This window comes from Prosopis cineraria, unplaced genomic scaffold, assembly GCF_029017545.1.
Source record: "Prosopis cineraria cultivar Desert tree isolate PC_DT_omini unplaced genomic scaffold, ASM2901754v1 PC803, whole genome shotgun sequence".
In the NCBI taxonomy this organism is placed as follows: domain Eukaryota; kingdom Viridiplantae; phylum Streptophyta; class Magnoliopsida; order Fabales; family Fabaceae; genus Prosopis; species Prosopis cineraria.
In genome coordinates, this window is record NW_026556128.1 from 1 (window position 1) to 5,341 (window position 5,341).

The 5,341-nt window shown below is 33.5% G+C and overlaps 1 pseudogene; it reads right to left on the reverse strand.

The window, feature by feature from the left end:
- Positions 1–258: 258 nt before the first annotated feature.
- LOC129298416 (phosphate transporter PHO1 homolog 1-like) lies at positions 259–2,689 on the reverse strand (annotated as a pseudogene).
- Positions 2,690–5,341: the final 2,652 nt, after the last annotated feature.

The following is a 5,341-nucleotide window of genomic DNA, read 5'->3' on the forward strand; positions in this document are numbered from 1 at the left end:
TGTGTTTCCTTTAAACACTAATGCAAAACAAACAAACAAAAACAACACCTTAAAAGCTCTCTCCACCAAAATGATTGATCACAAAAGAACAAAAATAGAAAAGTGAGGGGAAACACACCAGATTAAATTATTTCAGTGATCTCTTTTTTTTTTGATTTCATTACATTATAATAATTTTAAGTATGAAATATCGTTTGGCATGTCAACAAAATTGGTGATTTCCAAATAAGCTAGATAGACACCACAAAAATATTTGGCTTAACCAATGAAGAAAGTCACAGCATGAGATTCTCGACGCTGAGTTGGTCTAAGGTATTTCATGGCCTTCCTTCTATCATTTTGGGCAAAGTTTTTCATGAACAAATCCTCAACTTCGTCGGCCAACTTCATCACCTGTCATTTCTGTGCTGATAATCAGAAAACATAATTGGCTCAAAACTTGAACAAGTGACAGACAAGCAAATCCTTAGGCCATCTTGTGGCTCAGGCATGAACCTTGGGAACATGGCCACTCGAGGTTGTCGGTGGAACTTTCAGGATAACTAGTGGCCAACAACATACTGATTCTTGTCATAATATAGTGGCATAATAACTTTTCATCAGAGTTTGTTTCCATGTTGTGAGTTAAATATCTATGGAAACTCAAATTGAGGCGTGAGATGATTATCGAGGGACTAAATTGGAAGTCTTAATGACCTATAAGAGATGAAATTAAAAATGCTTTGATTTACCTTGTCTGAGCTGTTGAAATAAGACTCTCCACCACCTTGAGATAAATGGGAAGAATTTCCTTTTCAGTGACCTGAAAGATTTTTTTTTTTTTAAATGTTTACTAATCAATCATATAAACCAAACTTAAAATACTTGAATTTTGAGGCCATCTAATTCACATACCTTGTCAAACTTCTTCAGAATCTTGACAAATGCAAGCATGTTCAGGTTCCTGAAAATCAACATCATGAGAAAGACACAAGATTTTCCCATCTTAAAATTTATTTTCATTGAACAATAAGGTCTATACCAGGCCAATGAAATTAGGCACCGTACCTATAAACTTTGAGGTATCCTAGGCCTTTATAGAGCTCAAGAAGACCTCTTTTGATCATTTTTTTCTGCATGATGCAACTTTGTTTTGTTGAGATGAAGCTTATTACCACCATCTGGACCACATTTCCTTGATGACTGGTTCAAATCTTCTCGTACGAGGTAACTAATTGCAGAAAAGGTACGAGAAGGTGTGGTCAAGGGAATGTTTATCCTCACATTGTTGCCTCGGCTGCTAACCATATGGCCAGACATTGTCCTCAGCTTCCCATCTTCTTTATTCATCTGAACTGATTTTCTTGCTTCATCTTTCTCTGAATCATCTGCAGAATTGTCCTGCATTTCCTCCTGCTCTGCTCTGCTCCTGACAGAGTCCTCCTCTGTTCCCAAAAAACACAGCATCAGACGATGTACTATTTTTTCTCATTAATATTTTTTTAAAATGATTTCTCAAGAAATAATTTTTCCCATATTTTTCCTCGACTGAAAGCAATATGAACCAGTTAAATAAATACCCATGTGAAAATAACTCAGAAATCAATCATCTTTGATGCAGGTTACATATACAAAAGCATATAGGTCCACAAATGAAAACAGGGAATGTGACATCTCACCTGCTAGTTCTAAGAAATAGTTCACAAAAAGAAAGAGAAGTTTTATTAAGTATTTACCAGAAGAGAACGTGCATGATATGGACTGGTCTTCCTTGGAGTCTTGTGAAGAGCATGCTTTCTTGTTGAATTCAGATTTGAGCTCAAGGAGAAGGTCCATTTGCTTCTTCAAGGACTCACCTCTGCCAATGAAATCTTCCTCCTTTGTTCTGTAAAACTTATTCACCTTGTTTAGCTGTTGATCTAGACATGCAAAGAATTCTTTAGTAGCATCAGTATCAGCAAATTGCTCAAGCAGTTCTGTCTCATACATGTCTCCCTTACAAGCTGAACCAGCAAGTTTCCGATGAACCTGTTAAAAAGACCACAACAAGTTCCATCATGACTCAGTTTACACAGAACTTATAGTTGAACAGAATCAATCATGTTCTGGGGGAAATAAAAGCAGTACATGAATTGGTCCATGGTCTCTATTACGTTGGTGATTGCCAAATAGAGAGTAGTTTTTTAGTGATGAAAAGAGGGAAGATTGGCGATTCTTGGGTGTATTGTTGGTATTTTCATTAAGGAGGTGAATTTTCTTGAGGTCCTTCTTGAGTTGCCAGTAATCAACGAAAGCATCTTTCCATTCTGGAATGAGCTGACCGTCAAACTGCCTTGAGAACTTGACCATCTTGTCTGTTGTTTTCTCTTCACAAAGAGTTGGTGAGTGTTGTATCTCTGAGAGAAGTTGTGTGTTTCCTTGTGATGATTGTTCAATGGAAGGCCATGCTGACATTATTTATGGAGCAAGGAAAAAGGCATTTGGTACTGATTCTCGGGAGCACATTCCAAAATATCCTTACAAGCACTTGTAGCATCATCATCCTATGCTTCTCCACTTGGAATTTTGGCAAGGTAAGTGGTGGCTAGCAAGGTTCGCCGGAAAAGTAACCAACCATCCGCCACTGCCACAGCCGGACTATGATTACTTCTCGGCTAACATGGCTGTCATGAAGAAGATTTTGAAATGGTGGTGAATTTAAAGTGGTGGATTGGCTGTGGGGACAATGTTGCTGTCAAAATGCATGTAGAGAGAAAGGGCCTTTAGTAGCAGTAAGAGCATACTTTGGAAGGCCAAGTGGGATTCTTGTGAGATGATTATATTTCTTAAGGTGGATGTGGCCTATAAGTTTTTAAGAGTTTTGATCATTTGTGCAAAGTGAAATTTATTGGCTAAAATCTTCTGCTACCACACAAAAGCTTCCTCCAATTAGACCAGCAAGATTTCCACTAATTCAGGATAAGTAAAAAAGTCTCAATTATTTTCATATTGATCTCCACTCTCCCTCATCAATAATCCCTCCTCTAAATGTGATAATGAGGTATTTTACGCATATTTATATGTTATTTTTTTATATTTACTATTTAATGTGTAAATTTAAAATAAGATTTAATAAAATATCTCATATACAGATTTTGGTGTATTTTCAAGTAAAGGAGACAAAATAGCATGAAAAAATTCCTTAAAATGTAATGCCCAAGGTCAAAGATCAAGGAATCAGGCCTAAAAGAGTTCACCAAGTCGCAAACAAGCTTGGGAAGGACCCATCCACACGCGGACAAAGCTCAACACATGATTTTTGTATGTTTTACATTCATTTGCTCACAGATGAAACTATGTGTATTTCATCTGCGCACAGATAAAATTTCTGGCCGCATGCTAATTAAGAAAAATGCAAAAAAATTAATATTTTAAATCATTTTAAACCAGATATTAGCATATCTAATGAGATAAGGTATGATTTGGATAGATTTTAAACTTATGGGAGTCGAATTTATTATAAATAAACCTCCTTAAAGCCTCTCAACAACATTCAATCTCAAATCTGAAAGCTAGGATGCGTATTAGGAGTCTAGAGGAGTTCTCAGAGTTGGGATTTTTATTTCTTCTCTTATTCTATAAATTCTTTTTATATCTTTTATTGAGATATTTTGTAATAACTATATGAGTTCTTTCTAAATTTTCAGTTAAGGTAGGAACTACTTGACTGGAATGGTTTTGCCTTTTTATTTGGTTAAATTATTTTCTTATTGAGCAATAGATTTTGTCTATGAAATTTATTTGCTTGCTTTTATATTTATATCTTTTAAATTACTTTCTTTTTATATAGGTGGCCGCTATATGGTTGTTTTATGGGTAGTCTAATGAATTAGAAGGTGAAAAACTTACCTAAACTTAGAGAGATAAATATAAAAAAGCTAAACTAAAAATAATTTAGGGATTGATACTGGTTGAAATCGTAGCCTCGTAATTTAGTTAGAAAGCAGAAAGTGTTTTGAAAAACAAAAAAAATCAAATATTATTTTAGAGAATAGAAAAATAAAATATCTTTTACGTGTTCTAGGATTATTGCTATAGAGAATAAGAAAGAATGTAAAAAAGATATTTGTTTTCATTATTTTTTTAATTCTTAAAACATATTTTACAAAACATCAATTCTCAAAACAATAAACAAGAACAATTTCCAACAAGCCCAAAATGTCTTGTTCCTCTAATCCCCCCCCCTGATTTTCATTCCTCCATATTTTCTTTTCATTCCAAACAAAGCTTAAATTAGTCAGTTATTTGTCATAAAAATTGAGAAATCTTGACCTGAAAATATTCTACTTGGATGCTAAAAAATATTGTGTAATTTTTAACTACTATTTAATGCACTTTAAACCCTCAATTTTCAATCCAAGGCAACCCAAAAAAAAAAAAAAATCTGTTCTGATAATTTAGACGCAATCCCTTTTCTGGAGGACTTTGTTCAACCATAGAACTAGAAGTAAGCATAACTAAAATTTTAAAAAAAAAAAGAAGAAGAAGAAAAAGAATTTACTGAGTTCAGTTTATGTAAATCCAGAATAGAGAAAAGTTAAGCCAACCCAATTTTGCATTTGGCGTGACAATTCTTTTATTTTATGCTTGAGAGTTTAGGAAAACAGCAATGTTATACTATTAAGAAAGATGTTTGGTATAGAATCTTTGTACCTTGGGAAATAATAGATTAGGCAGATAAACATTAGGGTTTTGCCATTGCCAACCAAACTTTATAGTACACGGGTTTAATGTGAGAATAATATAAACGGTGTATATAAAAATTAAAAAAAAAAAGTTTTGGATCAAAGTATACAATGTTTTTTTTTTTTTTGTTGCCAAAACAAGTACACAATATTAGAGGATGGAAAATTTATAGTTATGAGTTAATCTTATCTAAAAACTAGTACTAATAGTAAAGGAGGTTCCATGTTTTTTATTCCTTTGTTCTAAACTCATTGTCTCTGCTCTATTTTTGCACTTGATGGGACTTCTCACATTGTACTCTTAAATAATTAAGAAGCTGACTTATCTTATTTTAAATAAAGTCTTGAATTAAACACGTGACTTTTGAGTTTGAGTTTGTATAAATGTAGATTTTTATTTTTTGGGAAAAATCATCTTTAATTGAACTTGAGAATGCTTGAATCTAACTTAATCAGATAGTTATAAAATCACTAGCACCACCAAATATATATACCACCACATCATTTTAAGTAGGAAAAAAAAAAGTGCTGCAAAATAACTTTTTTGTGTATATATATATTTTCTTTGATGGTTCCCTCATGCAGAGCAGAGGCAAAAGGAATGAATTTTTTCAAGGGGTGCTCAGCTTACAGAACTT